This window comes from Stomoxys calcitrans, chromosome 4 (assembly GCF_963082655.1).
Source record: "Stomoxys calcitrans chromosome 4, idStoCalc2.1, whole genome shotgun sequence".
In the NCBI taxonomy this organism is placed as follows: Eukaryota; Metazoa; Arthropoda; class Insecta; order Diptera; family Muscidae; genus Stomoxys; species Stomoxys calcitrans.
Genome location: NC_081555.1, coordinates 1,422,616 through 1,441,819, shown reverse-complemented (window position 1 = coordinate 1,441,819; position 19,204 = coordinate 1,422,616). Strand labels below are relative to the sequence as shown.

At 36.8% G+C, this 19,204-nt stretch overlaps 1 protein-coding gene and 1 long non-coding RNA gene across 4 annotated transcripts in view; one reads left to right on the top strand and one right to left on the bottom strand.

Annotated features, from left to right (window-relative positions):
- Nucleotides 1–19,204, top strand: part of LOC106085738 (insulin-like growth factor 2 mRNA-binding protein 1) — a 60,255-nt gene that overhangs the window by 17,002 nt on the left and 24,049 nt on the right. The gene's annotated exons all lie outside the window — the stretch shown is intronic.
- The window catches only part of LOC106085739 (uncharacterized), an 81,236-nt gene that overhangs the window by 59,621 nt on the left and 2,411 nt on the right, over nt 1–19,204 (bottom strand). The gene's annotated exons all lie outside the window — the stretch shown is intronic.

Here is a 19,204-nt window from a genome sequence, read left to right as displayed (position 1 = left end):
TGAATGAACACATTTCGAACCGAACACTGATTTTGGTAATAAAATTCAATGATTTGCAAGCGTTGCTCGTTAGTAAGTCTATTCATGATGAAATGTCAAAGCATACTGAGCATCTTTCTCTTTGACACCATGTCTGAAATCCCACGTCATCTGTCAAATACTAATGCATGAAAATCCTAACCTCAAAAAAATCACCCTTTAGTATTGGCTAACAGATCCTACTTTGGCTAGAGCAAGCAGCTGAGTAGCAAAGCCATCTCTCTACAAACGATAATTACACTATACAAGACACTGATACTAATCGTGCTGTTGTATGGCTCGGAAGCATGGGTACTTGCGTAAGTACTTGGAGTGTTTGAGAGAAAAATCCTTCGGATTTTCTTTCCTTTGGAAAAAATAGTAAAAAATATCCCATGTGAGAACGGGTAGAGATATCTCCTTGAAATTTGGAATTAATATAGCTGAAGTGTTAGCGAGAACGTGTGCAAATTTTAAGGCCCTAGGATGTCCGGGAGCCACTAAAGTTGTATATTTCGTTATTTCGAAAATTTGTTGGGGCTGCTCAATCTTCGTTTGTGGTCTAAATTCCATTTTTTTTTTGCTGATACTGGTTAAAAATCCCTACAAAGACGTCCGGTTGAGGTTTGCAATATCTCCACTGGTTTTGAGGATATTCGAATTTTATTATTCTGTTTTTTTGCAATTTTGACCGAGACCTGCTTCGTATTTTGCAATTTACGAAGGCATTTGTAATTCGACTTTTATTTTTTAAGCATGATTTGGATTTGAGACATTATTTGCAACAAATATCCAGCAAAAACTGCCCACATTTGAAAATTCAGTTAAAAATTATACAGTTTAGAAGCCAAAAAATGAGAAAAAAAATTATTTTTTGCATTTTTTTGGTTTAAAAAAAATCGAATTTCATTATTGAAAAAACTGGCTTTAATAACTTAATATTTTCTTGTTTTTATGAAGAGGACATATTATAGATGCGTTTTAAGTGAAATTTGAACTATATTTAGGAAATTATTCATTAAGAAATTGGAAAACCCCCTCGAGTTCTCAAATTCCAAAGCCCAGATAACCCATTTGGGTTTATGATCTCTTTTTTTCTCCTCCAAATGTCCCCTATACCCATGCAAACTTTTTTTGCACCTAACAATATTTGTAGTCTCCACAGCAAATTTACTAGAAAATACCGAATTTAAAGTCATCTTTGTTCGAAAGAGGCATTTTGGGCATTTTCGTTAAAAAATTCGGGCAGAATTCATTTTGTTTTAAGGAAAACAAGGAAACACTCAGAAAAAAAAGTATTGAATTATATCTATTCCTTTTCTTCTTGCATGAGCATGAATGGGCCACCTTTTGTAGAATCCTTTGCAAAATCAGAATGTTTTGTGAGCACTCATTTTGAAGTCTCACTTTAGAAAGGAGAACAAGCTTCCACAGGTCTTTCGAAATCCCCATAAGCTACGAACGAGCAGAAACTCTCCACTTAATATTTTGGCACTATATTTGGTATAGCTCCCATATAAACAATCCTTTCTAGTTTACTTCTTGATGATTCAAATTTTATGTTGTAGAATCAACCGTGGTGGGTTAGCCTGGCCGAATTTATAAAGTTTTTACTTGTAGCTCCCAACTGTTTCCACAAAATGGTTTGATGACTATAACCACAATGCAGTCAACTAAAGCCAGAATACGTTGCCGGTACGGATAATTGCGTCGTGAGCGCATCACAGATGACCAAATCTATAAATTCTTGGTACATATCAATCACATGTTATAAATCAATCTTAGGGTCCCACAATAAGAGGCAAGGCTGAGTTGCCTAAAACCATAGCAAAACGTTAGACAATGTATAAATAGTCGGCAAATATCTAAAACTTTTTTTGTGTGCATATTTTGAACTTGAATAACCCTAGGCAAAGAGAAGAAACCTAAAAATAAACAAATTTAAAAAAGGGGAACACCATACCGTCAACCAAACTGACAGACAGACAGAGAAACGTGGTCGAAATATAGCACAACTTACAAAAATAGAGCCGAAATAAATGAAATTTTTATCCAAAACAAAAAGAATGAAAAAAAAAAACGCAGACGATATAGCCAACAGAAACCAACAGACAACGGTAACCAAAGCCGGCCAGTCGACCGGCCAGTTGATGCTTTGCTAACCCGGTGGCTTAAGAACCAACCGCAGACGTAGACAACAGCCAGTGAGTGAGTGTAAGCAACAATTTCAATTGTTGTTTGTTTCATAACCAAGTTAAAACCATGTACCAACACCAACAACATTCATTGAGCCCGGTCAGCAGACCAAACCACCATGCCTTCCGTCCGTGTGCCATGTGTGTAGGCATACATTTAGCATTTCCACACACAAACAATGGGTCAATGACTCCATTCGACTCCACATTAAATTCTGGTGGCCAAAAAACACACAAAAACGGCTAAGAACACTTCGCTTCGCTCTTATTCCATTTTCATTTCCATTGGCCTGCTTGCTGTTGTTACGGTGCGGCGAATGCTGTTGTAGGCGCTGTTCCTGCCTGCTCCTTCGCCTGCTTTTGCTCCTTTGGCCAAAGGATGGTGATCTTGGCCCAAAGATAGTACAAGTGTTCTAATTTGTGTGTTGCTCTTGTCAGTTGGTTAGAGAGAGATAGAGAACAACGGACGGTCCTATTGACCCTGCCAAAGGAAATAAACAGTCAGCCCAGCCAGCAACAACAGTCGAGCCCTTTCCCAAATAAAAAAAGGGACACAAGGGGCCACGAAAAAGGATAAATGTAATTTATTGTTGATTAACAGAACATTTGTTTTACAGCGAAATGCGAAATGCTTTCTTTCGTTCTGTCTTTCTCTCTGCCTTCTTGCGTCGTCCCAGTTATCCTGTGAGCCTGTGAGCAGTGCGTGTGAGTGTTGGTTTTGTCGTTTCCTTTCTTTCCGTTCCACCAATTCTGCTGTCTTTGGGGCCTGGCAACCAAAAGTCTTCCACACACACACACACACACACACATTCGCCCAAAACTTTCTTTTTGTTAATTTGTAACTTTTTATTTCGTTGCGAAAAAGTCGAGGGGTTGTTGGTTGGCTGCTTGTTAAAGAGGTTTTTATTGATGGCCTTTTCATTTTTGGCTGTTTTTTCTCTCTCCTCCTTGTTCCCGCTTTGAGGCCTCTATTATTACCTTTGCTGTGTTGCTGCGTTGTTTTATGGTGTTTCATCGTATTGTTGCTATTGTCTTTTTTTATTTTGGCCAGAAAAAGAGCATCTGTCGCATTCGATTTTTATAGGCCTAAAACGCAGACGGACAATGGACACAGAGACTGACTACTGCACCTTGTTCCACATTTGCTGCTACAGACAAACCAACCAGCCAACGTAGCTGTTGTTGTCGATCATGACGACAATGATCATACACCGACGATAATGACTATTTGCCAGCCTTTGGCTATTGTTCTGCTAACCAGTGGAACAGTTTTAACCAACAAGGTCTTCAATAGGTGTAATTACTGCAGCCAATATTTTCGATTTGCTAGGTATTTAAAAATAAATGAAAATCTTCCCTTGCCATTTTATGGGGAGATAGATTTGAATCGGCTCCGGCAGATATGAAGAGATGGTAAATTTTACCCAGTAGTTAAATTAAAAATCGATTTTAAGCAGACAATTGATTTGCAGTGTTGAAGCCCAAGAATAACCGGGTGGTATTCTAAATTGACCAATTCGAATCCTGGCGGGAATTTGAGAAACCACTCTAAGAGGTGATTATTCCCTCATTAATGCTTGGCGGCATCTGTAAAACTTATCTACTACTTCTCTCTCAGACCAGCGGCAAGGCAATGAGACTCGGCTTTCAAAAGGAGGTTCTGTATCGTTGAACAAAAAAGCAAACGAATCCCGTTAGGAAGCGAACGGTTCGTGTAAGGAAGTGAATGAATCGCGTTAGGAGGCGAACGAATCACGTTAGGAAGCGAACGAATCGCGTTAGAAAGAGAACGGATCGCGTTAATAACACATTTCTGTACTAATTCTAAGAATCGGGCCAAAGATTAGCAAACTTAAATGTTTAATTTTTAAACCCTCCATCATAAGATACTAATTTCGTCATTCCGTTTGTATTGTAAATAAGAAATATCGGTTCATATGCACCGATCCTAGATCTTGACTTCTTGAGCCTCTATACACTCAAAAATTTTTTAACCTCAACATTAGTTAAAATGGACTAAATTTGGGAAATATTGAACTTGCTATGGCGCTAAAGAATAATATGCTTGTTGCGAGTTCAACAATTTCTTTATAGCTAAGAAATTGTTTATACATAGTATTAGTCCACTTTCAACTTCCCACAGGTAAAATATGAACTAAAGAGCATTGAAAATGAAAAATAAAATTATTGAAAAAAATCGCTTTTTCCGAAGCATCCAATTGGGCATATCTTAAAAACTCAACCCATTTATTTCCCCGCCTGTCTCCCATCCCCACGCTATCAATTGCTCAGCTATTGTGAAGAATACAAATTTAATATGAAACATTGCAATTATAAATTAAATAAAAACGTTACCTTTTGTCCCAGCCGAGTATTGAACCGGGAACCTTCTGTTTACAAAGCAGACGCTCTACGCATTCACCCACATCAGTATCGTTTGAATCTTCGACTATTTTCCCATTTCAATATTTACCAGCAACACAAAAGGCCATCAAAGAAGGCCATGCTTATTTTGTTCAGCTTTGTCATGTTCTATTTATAGACACAATGTCTCACCATTAGAAGTGAGTTTATGAAATTGCTCTTAATTTCGAGCATGTATTAGTGAACTCAAGAAATGAGAATGCGAATGAACGTTTTAGTTGTACTGAACTAAAAACCTTTATTTCTTTCAGTAGTTCATTCAGTAATAAGTTTCAGAAAAGCTATTGTCAACGTCAATGTTTAGTAAAATTCTCGCTTATTGAAAAAATAATCGTTTAAGGAAAAGTACTAACTCCACCTGTATTGTAAGCTATTTTGTCTACACTCACGAGTAGTTAAATTTATTCGTACAACGTTTATTTTTACACTCTTTAGGAATTTTTAACTAATCGTGGATAAATATCATGGACTAACGAGTATTATGTAATCAACTCCTATTTACGATAAGCATTTTTCTGAGTGTAGGGCGCAATTCTTATCCGATTTGAATTTCTGCAAATTTTGTCCATGAGCATTCCACTGAGGAACAGGGGCAAACGTATCACATATAAATGAGTGCAGCCCGATTCAAGTTTAAGCTCAATGATAAGGGGTCTCCTTTTTATAGCCGAGTCCGAACGGCGTGCCACAGTGCGACACCTTTTTTGGAGAAAAGTTTTACATGGCATAGTACCTCACAAATGTTGCCAGTATTAGGAGGGGGAAAACCACAAATGAAAAATTTTTTCTGAAGATCTCGCCAGGATTCGAACCCAGGCGTTCAGCATCATAGGCGGACATGCTAACCTCTGCGCTACGATGGCCTCCTGAGTCGCTAGAGGGCACAATCATCCCATGGCAGCCGGTTGTACGTACCGGATTGACCCGATGGAGTACTTCATCGGCAAGGGCTGCCGACTCAGTTTACAACGAACTGCTACAACAACAACAATTATCTGATTTAGCTGAAATTTTGCACGAAATATTTTGTTCTAACTTGTAACAACTGCACCAAATATAGTTTAAAGCGGTTCATAACCTCGGATTATATCCGATCTCGGATCTTGACTTCGAGAGCCTCTAGAGGACACAATTACTATTGGCTGAAATTTTGTATGAAATGTTGATGGTCAAACACCATCAACAACTGTGCCCAGTATGACCCAAATTGGTTTATTAGCTGATGTAGCACCCATATAAACCGATTACGGATCTTCATTTCTTGACACGCTAGAGAGCGCAATTATTAACCGATTTGCCTGAAATTGTGCATTCAATGGTTTGTTTTGACTTTCAACAACTATGCCAAGTGTGGTCTAATCGGTTCACAACCTGGTAAAGCTACCATATTAACCGATCTCCCGATTATACTTGTTGAGCCTCAAGAGGGAGCAATTCTTATTCGATATGGAAATTTTGCACAACGACTTCTTGTATGACCTTTGACATGCCGTTTTTGAAAAGGTAGTTGAAACACTTTCAACTAAAAAAATTGCATATTCAATTAAAAAATTATTGCCATTTTCAATTATTTTTTTTAACTAAATCCATTAAAACCAGTAAGGAAGGGCAAAAGTCGGGCGGTGCTGACTGTATAATACCCTACACCTACCCTAGAAGTACAATGTGGGAGCTATATGAAATTCTGAACCAATTTTGATGGACCTCGGCGAGCAAATATGTTCAAACTGTAATAACAACGGTGGACAAATGACAACATATTTATAGCAAGTTAACCAAAATCTGATGAACATTTATATGGGAGCTATATCTAATTCTGCACCGATTTTGAGCAAACTTCTCAGATAATGTGGTAGTCGTCGAGGAAAGCGTTGTGCAAAATTTTGTCAAGATTGGTCAAACAATGCGCTTGCAGGGGCTCTTGGGGTGAAAATATGGCGATATACATAAATGACAACTATATCTAAATCTGGGCCGATTTCTATGAAATTCACCTGTAATATCGAAAGTCATAAGAAAATCCATCCTGCAAAATTTCGAGAGAATCGGTTAAAAAATGAGCACTTTAGTGCAATATTTCTCAAAATCGTACGAACATATATATGGGAACTATACCTAAATCTGAACCGATTTTGATCACACTTCTCAGATACTGTGGCAGTTGTCGAAAAAAATTTTGGCAAGCTGGGTCAATCAATGCGCTTGAGGTGATTTTAGAAGTAAAAATATAAATATATATGAGAGCAATTTTTAAACTGAACCGATTTCTATGAAATTCACCAGTAATGTCGAGTCAAGAGGAAATCCTCCCTGCCAAATTTCGAGAGAATCGGTTAACAAATGACCATTTTATTGCAGTATTACTGCAAATCGGACGAACATATATATGGAAACTATATCCAAATCTGAACCGATTTTTTCCAATTTCAATAGGCTTCGTCTCTAGAACGAAAAACATGCATGTACCAAAAAAAATTTTAGTCACGTTTAGTTAATTGAAAATGACAGAAATTTTAATCATGACTGCTGTTGAAAAAAATGCATACTCAATTGAAAAATGACTGAATCAATTAATTTTGTAATCGAAAAAAGGGGTTTTATTTTCAATTAAATTTTTAATTGATTTTTATATTATTATTTAATTAATTTTTTTTATTAATTTATTTTGCAATTTTTTTTTCTATGCAGTTTCTACTTGCAACAGACGTTTCAAGCGAAATTTTCCTAGATTTAGGATAACGAATACTTCCGTCATCGGTTTGCTAGGCCATAGCGCTATGGATTCTTAGCCAGTTTTTGTTAAAATTACCGGTGCAGCAGTTTTTTCTCAATAAAAAATTTACAAATTGGCCTGTAGTCGTAATCCTATCTCAGTATCCCTATCTCAGTTTGTAACATGTGGAGTTGGAAAAGATTTCAATAATTTGCTAGTTTCCTCTTTTATGACGATTTCGCAGCGTCTGGAGAAAATATTGATTGCCTTCAGTCTCTCAGCATTATTGAGACCGAGAGAGAGAGTGAATGGTATGTTAACCCTGATTCTATTCTGTGTTCGAAATTTTCTGGTGGAATCTACGTTCACATTATAAAAATGTGTCTTTAAAAATTCCATTAAGCAACAGGAGGGATACTTCTCTCATATCAATGAGTGCTGTACGCTAGAAGCTTAAGCTCAATGATAAGGACATTCATTTTTTTGCTAAATCCGTATAACTTGCCGCATAGCGACACCATTTCAGAAGTTCTCTACTTGACAAGGCTGATTGCCTTAAGTAAATACCTCAGAAGGGGATAATCACCGCTGAAAAAAGTTTCTGATTTTCTAGCTGATTTCTCGATTTGAACTCAAGCGTTCAGCGTCAAAGGCGGTTGTGCTAACCTGTGCGCTACGTTGGCCCCAACCTTCTTTCGGCAATCAATAATAGGGGAATTTTTTCTACTACCTTCAAAGTCGTTTCATTCCATAACTAAAAGTTGAAAAAAATGTTTATCTGAATTCAATGAGTGATGCTGCCTTCTTCTAGTTTAGCTGCTACGAATATCATTTGTCGTAATATTCACACAGGGAATAAGACAGTCTTTATTTCTCTACCTTAGAAAGAGAAAACGATGAACCAACCATATTTTTTTCCCTCCAAAAATACAAGAGTCATCAAAAAATCCGAAACCATTACCTTGGCAATGTTGTTTAAATTCTCTCATCCTCCTTGATCTACCACTTAGCCCACACACATATTTAAACTGTACCGTAAATGGCAAAACATTCCTCGACATTCAACGAATACAGGTAAAAAATCGTCTAATTCGGCTTAGAAAATTAACGCTTGACACAGAAATGGTGTTCTCAGTTGAGCGCCGTTGCCACAGCATCAGACTCGGCCTCAATGAGTTTAAAAGAATTCCAGCCTGAGTCGGCCAGACAGGCCATCACCATTCATCCCTTTTTCGGGCAATGGTATGAGTTGTTAAAACTCTTGCTTTTGATTTTGATGTTATTTGTTTGCTGCCCTCTCTCTCTCTCTCTCTCTCACACACACACTCTTTCGCTCACTTACTTGCTCCCTCTCTCCCTGTATCTTTCTAAGTTGGAGTTTGTTCTGTTAACGAAATAACGAAGTACGCATGCGCGCTGGTATTATTTCCATGAATAAATTCAAGGCAGCGTACACCAACACCAATGGGCAAACATATCTCGGGATGTATGCACGTACGTACATACATACATGTGAAATAAGTATCCGGATTACGAATTCGGTTGAGAAACACACAACATCTGCTTTGCGTTTTGTTGCTGCCCCAGAGGAAACAAATTATGGCAACGTGCCCTTCGAGTCACCACTAAAATACGCACTACTCATAGCAAGAAGGAATCGTCTGAGGCGGCGGCCAGTAACTGAGAGCGAGTCTGAATGTTGTTGCTGCCTGCTATCTCCACATTCCGCCTTATACATTGTAGGCCATTGGAAACTAACATTTGTCATTTCATGCAGTTTCAAAAATGTCCTTGATAGGCGAGGATGAACAAAAAACAAAACACAGATGAAAGGAGTAGGTGGGAATCTGTAGCATTAAATTTTTTGTACTTCAAAGGAGTTCGGAGTTTTGAGTTCCCCTAAGCGGCATAACTCCAGCTCACCAGATTTTCTTTATCTGTCAGCTGCGTATGAAATAACCTATCTAATGCTTATGTCTTCCAGGTGGTGACCGACTTAACTCCATACCTCACGTGGGTTTAATAAATAAAATACTTTATGCTTTAAATGATAAACCCCTAACAAGCTCTAATTGTATGCCACAAAATTTTCTTCTTCTCTGTTGATTCACACTGTCCCACATGCCCTTGAACACCTTCCTGTCACTCTTGCCCAGTTTTTTTTTTATCCTCATTCCTATCACTAAAGCGCCAATATGATGAATCCTTTTTTTGCAAATCCTTGCCCATGTTCTTATATGCCACAAAAATGTTGCATGACGACAACCTAAATAAAAATAAGCTAAAGTTGTTTTTTTAACGGATTAGTTACTCATTAAGAAGAAGAAAAGAAATAAAAAGATGAAACAACATGGAAATGTTCTTTTGATGGATTAAGCCGACTACTAAATACCCTAAATATGGGCGAGAAGTTGAACGTCTTTCATTCATTTATTCACCAGAAATGTCTCCAAAGTCTAAAGAATGCCAACCAATTTGTGCCATACAAATACATACAGTGTCGGTCAAAATAATAGCACCAGTAAGGTTACAATGGTGTACAATATACACATTAAAACATTTTTTATTGCGTTCAATATTATAGGGAGGGTAGACAATTATGTTATCTTTTGAAAACGCATGCAATTGTCCATCATATTTCATTTGTTTATATATTCTAATCGATTTTTTTTTGCAATGGGACAAGGAAATCTCTCCACGGATGCTAACCCAAAATTTGATCAAAAAAACTGGTCATGTCATCATTCTTTAAAACAATTGTTCTACCATGTGCCTCCTGTAAAATGCCGCTCGTTTGGGTCTTCCAGTAAGGCACTTGTCCCAAAAGCAGTCGAAAAAGTAAAATGTGGTTTGCGGACAATCCAAAAAGTGTCATATTGTGAACAGAAATTGAGTAAGGGGAGTATTCAAGAGATCCTTTGGAGTTCTTTTTCCTAAGAAAGATGCCAAAATCTTGCCAATTCAGTTGGAAAGCGTAGCTTTGCTGTCATTACATACAAGGGACAAGTCCTAAATTTGGGTTTGGAAGTTGTATGGAATAAAACCACCAACTGTATTGAAAAATTTATATTGGTGCTAGTATTTTGACCCCAGTTGTATATGTTGGATCACTTAACGCACAGATGTTCAATAAGTAGAAGTGCCATGCGCATCTTTTAAAATGGGCTAGGTGCAAAGATTGGAAATAAACGAAGAAAATTGAGAGGAGTACTGTGAATGAACAATGAAAGTGATTTAGAAATTTTTCAATCAATTGTGGGCATTTTTTGTTTTTACAAAACCATTTTTTAGTTTGTTTTAAAATTAGTTTGTTCATTAAATTGTGTTTTTTACAGTTTTTGTGTTCCCTCATTTTTTTTTTCTCCTCTTTTGAGGTGACTCTTACGGAAGAAAGAAAAGAAAATGCTAAATTTTTACCTATACATGGTCTATGTCTTAACGTATTAAATGTCAACCAAATTGGTTGGTTATCGTAAGGGTGCCGCTTTTAACCCTCACCCTGTTACTATGGGCATACACCGCAGCCAGTTATTGATTTGCTATGCTCTCTAATTTGGTGGTTTTATTTACCAATCTGACGGATTCGCTAGCTTATGGCCAAATAAATCGCTCTTCCCGCTAAATGTTTTGTATTTTAACTTTAATCACCATTAACACTCATGTTTCTAATTCTATTTTTTTTTAATTCTTAGCAATTTTCTGCATCTCAGAACGTTTAATCATTGAATAATTACGTAGCATTCTTCCTCTTTTAGTATTATCATTCCATATTTTCTCTATTTTACACGTCATTAAAAGGGAGGGCAAGAAAGTCCGCTTAATGGGTTAATAAAACAAGCCTAATATAAGGAACCTCATAAACCTTCGTAACGGATCGAAATATTCGTCTAAGGCCTCATAAAGTACATATTTATATTCTTGATCGTCTTGACATTGTAAGTCAATCTAGCCATGTCCGTCCTTCTGTGGAAAGCACGCTAACTTTCGAAGGTGTAAGGCTAGGCGACTGAAATTTTGCATAAATACTTGTGATTAATGAAGGTCGGTTGGAAATACTTGTGATTAATGAAGGTCGGTTGGGCCAAATCAATCTAGTAAACTTCTTGAGCTTTCCCACTATACTTATTGAGCCACTAGAGACCGCAATTCATATCCCATTTGCAGTATGACGTTTTTTATGACCTGCACCTACAAAACCTGATATAACTCTCTTATAAACCGATCTCCCGATTTTACTTCTTGAGCCCCTAATGATGTAGTTATTATGCGATTTGAAATTTTACACATTGACTTTACCTCTAACTTAACCAATATACGTGCCAAGTAAGAACTGAATCGGTTCAAAACCTTGTATAGCTCCCTTATAAACCGGTTTCCCGATTTTACTTCTTAAATCCTTAAATGACGCGGTTCTTACATGATTTGGCTGAAATTTTAAACAACGATTTATACTATGGCTTTCAACATAAGCGCCAAGTACGGTCTGAGTCGGTCCATAACCTGATATAACTCCCATATAAGCCGATCTCTCGATTTTACTTCCGGAGCCCCTATAGGACTTATATATTACCCGATTTCGCTTAAATACTATGATCTTCAACATCTGAATCAAATATGGCCCGAATCGGTCCATAACCTGATATAGTTTCAATAGCATAGCCATTCTTATCCATTATCCTTTTTTTCCGATAAATGATAACGGGCAAAGAACTTGACAATGAGATCCATGGTGGAGGGCGAACCTACCACGCTTTTACTTATTTATTCTATGCCCATGAGTTTGCTCAAATCTGGTATGGCATCTACGTGCGTGTTGACATAGGGAATGCTTCAACATCACATCACTGTTACTATGTATTCCGGAATAACACCGAAAGCCATACTAATATCCTTCTGCCTTTCTCTCAGTATTGTTACAATCCGCATCTCCCCTTAGGATCATTGTTTTACTTGGGACCATTTCACTGTTCCTCAAGGTACTATTTTTCCTACAGTCGCCTCGATTATCCTGCCGCATCTTAGACTATTATGTTATAGGTCGGTCGGAGGCCACCGTCGCGCAGAGTTCACTATGACGCTAAACGCCTGAGTTCGAATATTGGCGAAAACACAAAAAGTCCCCTCAAAGTGTCTTAATTAAATGCTTGTGAGCTTATTTATTATTATTTTTTCTTGTCTATCGATCGTTTCGACCGGTCATTTAAAATGGACTCTGTCGGAATGGAATGGGCATAGTTTTCACGTACGTAAAACAAATAATGTGGAGGTGGAAAATTCCAAGTCAGGGGGACTGTATTAGGCCAGCAGAAGAAAGAGGAGCTTTCGTAGCAGACATACATTATGAAAGTCATATGGATTCAAAAAGTAACATGTCATATGACAAATACATATTGTCTGATAGCAGCTTGAGGTCGCGCGCCTCTTGTTATTGTATTGTACATGTGTAGCTGTTAGCATAGACTCTAAAATAAAAATGGCTTCTAAGTGCAGCGATTAGAAATCTGGCGTTTTTTTTTTTTTTTGTTTCTTTCGTAAGATTCACCTCAAGACAGAAGAAAAAGGAGATGAAAGAACATAAAAACTGTAAAAAATACAATTAAATTAACAAAACGAAGCCAACAAAGCTGGAAATATTTGTTAATATTTAAGAGCAAAAAATGTGAATAATTGATTGAAATCTTGCTAAATCACTTTCATTTTTCATTTACAATTCTCTCTCTAACATTCTCTCTCTCTTAATTTTCTTCGTATATTCCCTATCTATGCACCTTGCCCATTTTTAAAAAGAGTCACAAAACACATCTATCCGTATTTAATATCTGTGGCTGTTACAAACTATAAAACCCTTAGATGCTGTACGTAGCAAGTGGTAGAGTGCAACAAGGAAAGTAATAAAATATGCTCACTCGAATTATTGGACTATTCCAGGAATTAAAGGATAACATTCGATACTAAATGACATTGACGTTTTTACAAAATATTAACAAAAACACTGACAAGTACATACAGCATATGGGGAACAAAAGGTATAACATTGGATATTAAAGGCTACATGATGACAAAATTTTTGGCCTACACAATTTCCATAATGAAGTTGTTTTGCTTTATAAATACATGCATATGTTATATCTTTCCCACAATAGCTAAATGAGTTCAAACTAGTAGCCACTGACGTACCTGGCTTTTTTTTGCTTCTTTCCCATCTCTACTTAGGAGAAACAGGAAAAACATTGGCCTTTAAACACTACAACCTTTTAAATCAAACTTAGAAGAGAGAAATATCTAAAGATATGGCTATTTTACAGTGGCAATCAAAATTACTTAAAATTTTACCTAATCCTTAAAGTAGATATTTATGATTTTTTTTTGTTAATATAAGCCCTGTTTTATCTTATTACTATACACTGCAGTATAATGTAAACTGTATGAAAATGACATCTATATGCAGCAACATGTTGCTGCTATTTAGCTCTATTTGACTGGTACTATGTAAGTGTTTCACAGTTGAAAACAAGTCTTTTTCGACTTAAAAAGAGTAATCACGAAAAAATTTCGCGAAAAGCTAACATAGTACCTACCATTAGCCTAGAAAATTGTCCATTAATTGGTTGCGAAATATGTATGCCGCAATACAATGCCACAACAAAGCAACAACATAAGAACAGAGTTGTTTGTGAACCATAATTCCATTTGCAATTAAATTTATACTGATGCAGCGACATGTCGCTTCTATTTCGCTCATAGATCTTAGTAACACTTCTACGGAATGTAGGATTTTGGCGTGGAAGAGTTTGACAGTTATACAACTGACGCAGAGTAGCAGCCCATACATACTGATAGATCGATTAGACTCATCTCAGAAGAATTTCGTGTGCTTTATTAAATGTTGCTGTTTAAATATCAATACCATTACGAAAACACATATTGCGGAAAGCAAAGGAGTAACGTGGAATTCAGATGACAATTCAAGAATAGCCTCAAGGCAGATGAGAGGCTTGCTGATTGATATTCACACCTGACATACATATGTGAATGTCAACACTTTTGCACGTAACGGTATAGCCTGAATTTGCCCACGCAAGTAAATACAATCATACACACACACGCACATTCATAAATGAATGTGCGGGTTTTGAAATAAGAAATGTTGTATTTTTTGTGTTTTTTTTTTTTGTTTTTGGTTTGTTGGGTAACAAACAACAAGCATAACGAAAACGACAAATATGGAACAAATTCTTTTTGAGCTTCTGCTTTGGACTATTTTCTTTGTTCTACTGCATTCGTATGTATGTATGTATATCTCTTGTTTCCAACTAAAAGCCAACAAAGCAACATAAAGCTAACGTTTGTGTGTTTCTTCTCAACATTGAAGCAAGAACAAAGCATAGAAACTAATAACTACAACGTAAGCAAAACGTTTGAATGTAAGAGACGACTCTTTGTTGCTAGGTTCTCATATTTTGACCAACTTCTCCTTTGCAAGTCCGTATTCGTATCTAACTCTAGTGTGTTGTTGTAGTGTTGAGTGCCAAAATAAAATCAGTAGGGAAGACAAAAGTTGAGCGGAACCAACTACATGATACCATGTCTTTTACCCAAGGCAGATTCGTCTTTATAACACCCTCAGTCAACATTTGCAACTCGTTCACGCAAAATGTTACTCACGTTTACGCTCGACTTTTTTATGTCGCTCACGTTCATGCACACTCACGAGACAAAAATTTTACTTATTTAGCCTAGTACTGACTTCGACTTTTCACACGAACAACTGGCAAAACGCACTATAAAAAATGGCGACGAAGATAATGCGAACACATTTCGTACAAGTGGTAGTGAGTTCTATGAGCACAATAGTAGCGACATGTCGCTGCAACAGGATAAATTTCGCACAATTTTAATTGGAAATGTAATTAAATGTGCCTAATTAACTCTGCTTCAATACTCTTGTTTTTGTTATGTATTGTTGTTTGACTTTTATTGGTGTTCCGACAAATAATAATTTAATAGACATTTTCGCTGTGAATGAAGTCAGTACTAGGCTTAAGTTGTGATTTTCTTGTGAGTCGTGGAGTCGTCTGGTTGTACTTTACCAATACCAAATGGTATTAAATTGATACCTATTAAGAATTGACCGAGTCACATTTGTATTGTTGTCACCGTGGCAAAAGTGTTGATAAGCTTTGTACTTAAAATATTGACGCGATCATAAAATACTTGTTTCAATTTAATAAATGGTTTTAATACGATTTTAGCCCAATCGAATGAAAATCGCTCCCTTCATAAGGCGCAATGTGTGTTATAGGATATCTTCAGTGTCGAATCGCTAATTTTTGTCCAATTTTGCAAAAAATTTAACTTTGCCTATAATATCGATAGGAAAAATATCAATCGATATTCAGACGAAGAATCGATCGATAGTGCCATCGATATTTTGCCAACTCTCTAATGTCTAAGACTACTGGCAACACTGCTTCGAGCATAAGCAAACTGCACACCACACCGAGGAGAAAAAAAAGAAACTCCATTCCAACGTCAATCCAAAAAAAAATGTTTCATTCAAATTTTTGTGGTTTCAAACTTGTTTGGCTGTGTTGTTGTTGTTTGTGTTTGCAGCTACTCGTTGCCAACGTAGCTGCTGTCGTCGTCGTATTCGTTGTTGGTGCTCAATGTTCTATGCTTTTTATTTTGGCATTGTTGTTGTTGTCACATTGTTGTTTTGCATACGTTAGATATTTTGCCGAATCTGGTTTTCTCGCGATCACGGCGGCCGACTGCTCTTTCGTATGCATAAATAATTTGTATTTTGTTTGTGTTTCAATAACTACCTCCTCCTCAGTCAGCCTGCCACCACCTCCTGTTGTCTTTTGCGCTCATAAAATCATAGTTGGCCATAATCACCAGAAATCCAAAACAAAAAATCTGGCTTTTATTGACTTATTTTGTATACCACTTCACCCCTTCCGATCGTTCGCCCGGTGCTTGTTTGGAGTACGTCAATAATTTATTGAGACTCTAGTTTCACAGGCCGTCCGTTTCAGCGTAGCGTAGCTGAGGTTTCTTTATAGGTATCATCCATTTAGCTTGAATGTTATTTGATTTCATTGGTAATTTATTAACATTTTATGCTAATTTCTCGAGATATTTTAGTTTTTTTTCTCAAACTTGGTTATTTTCGAAAAAATTTACCGGTTTTTTAAGCGTTAGCAACATTTTTGGGCGATTCAAGAGCAAACATTTTTTGAGCTTCTTGCAAAAACTCATTTAGGTATAGAAGTCTGCAAAGCACTTACTAATAGTAACAAGTAAATGTCGAATTGGATTTTCAAAAATGCTAAAGAACCGGATGTAGTATATAAATAGATAAAATATTTAAAGTACATCCAAAGGGTGATTTTTTAGCTTTTATCATTTTGGCAACACTGGTTTAAACAGCTCACGCAAGTTTCGTGTTTTGTTTCACTGGCAAACATCTTCAGTTTGGCCTATAATTTAACCATGAATCGTCTACAAACGAACCACGCTTAAAATTTTTGTATGAAAATGCATGCTCTGTTAAGACAGTTCATCGCGCACTTCTTCCATTGAGCGACGAAGCTCATTTTTGCCATATTGGGTACGTGAATAAACAGAATTGTCGATTCCGGAGTGAAGATCAGCCAGAAGCATTGCAAGTTGCTCTTGCAATACATCCAAAAAATATCAAAGTTGGGTGCGGTGGCATCATTGGACCGTAGTTCTTCAACGATGATGCAAATCGTAACGTTACTGTGAATGGTGAGCGCTATCGTGAGATGATATCCATTTTTTTTTGTGCCAAAATGCAAGAGCTTGTCTTGTTTCAACAAGACGTGCGATTTAACGCCTTTAAACTGTTTTTTGTGGGGCTATGTTAAAGCTAATGTCTATACAGAGAAACACGCTTCAATTGACGCACTGGAAGACAGCATAGAAGCATTTATATGTAGATCAGCGATCCTTTGCCGTGGGCTTGCCTTACTAAGGTAGGTATTAAGATCGTTCAGTATGGAAAATTTTCATATTGTTGTTGTATTGTATTGTAGAAATCCTCAAAAAAGCGTTTTTCCAATTAAAAGACATATAGGCAACACTCCCATCATATGTTTTACCACCAGCATTATTTTGGTAAATTGTGTTGTTTGCGTGGCGTTATCACGAAAAATAAAAGTGAAAGAGCTGTATTTGCTTACAATTGTTATTTATTTCAAAGCAAATGCAACGCGAATGCAACGAAAAATAACTTCTTTATCATGTTGGTCCAAGTTGAAAAACGTTTCGTCCACGCCTTTAATAAATACCAAATTTCCACTCCACTCATTTTTTTTATATTGAGTTTCACTGTGAAAACTAAGGTTAACACCCACCTTTAGCTTGGAAATAATTATCAAATGAGTGCGTGCGTGTGGCCATCTTTGAGGTAGAATTTCTACATAGGTCAATCCACCTGCCATCAAGTCTCAGTTATAAACGGACTGGATTTATTGGCCCAATCACCTGTTTTCCCACTATAAAATCAGCTGAAAAGAGCCTTAAATCCGGATTTAATGAGCAGTGTAAACAGGGAGACCACCTTAGCGCAGAGGGTAGCATGACCGCCTATGACGCTGTTCGCCTGGGTTCGAATCCTGGCGAGACCATTAGAAAGAATTTTCAGCGGTGGCTTTCCCCTCCTAATGCTGGCAACATTTGTGAGGTACTATGCCATGTAAAATTTCTCTCCAAAGAGATGTCGCACTGCGACACGCCGTTCGAACTCGGCTATAAAAACGGAGGCCCCTTACATTGAGCTTAAACTTTAATCGGACTGCACTCATTGATATGGGAGAAATTTGCCCCTGTTCCTTAGTGGAATGTTCATGGGCAAAATTTGCATTTTTGTAAATGACGTTTCAGTCAATCGTCAATTGGTTATAGTCAAACAACTGACAAAAATAATTTTAGAAAACTTTAAATAGATATAGCAATATATTCTTGGAATAATTAAAAAAAAAAAACTACAACTAGTGTACAAATTCATCGTCCAGTCTTCGGGTCGACTTATAAGCCTTAAACAGTTCCGCGCCGCGTCTCATCACTGTAAACAACCAAATCCAATCGAGAATTATTAAAAAATTTTTTTATTGAGCCACTTTTGGATGTTTATAGCAGCATCTCGCCGCCTACGTCATATATTATGACCGAGCTGGAAACACTGACAACAACCGTGAATTCATTCACATACTAAACTCTCATCGACTTTTTTTATTAAGGCCGCAACTAAGTTCGCTTTCCGCGCTATTTTTCGCCGATTACTTTTTTTAAATATTAAAGAAACTTGATGATTTCATTCGCTAGGACATTCCCCCATTACTTTTTGTAGAATTTTAATAAAAATTCTTATTTTATCACTGAAATTTTTGTAGTGTTAGAAAATGTAATCGCCAAGAAACACGAGGTTTCAACGGTAAAAAATTAACATAGTACCAGCCTTTATGTGAAAAGAACTAAATTAGGATAACAACAGTATAATGGCTTATATACCAATTGTAAATACTACAAAATGAGTACAATTAGTGCCCTTTTCTCTTTTGGCACTAGGTGGTACCTATCATTAACATTTTTAATTACCTAAAAAGCACCAAAACTAGTGCGAAAAGCATTAAGTTGGTATCCCCGTTCACATTTGTACTGTTTTATAATTCGACTTTTTGGACCAAATGACGCACAACGCCCCATGAAACACTTTTTGTTACTTTTCGGGGGGATGCTTTTCTACCCTTATAAAGATCATTTAGTTTTTTCATGCATTTTTTCCTTCAAGATAAATGATGTCAATAGGATATGCAAACTTGCCTTT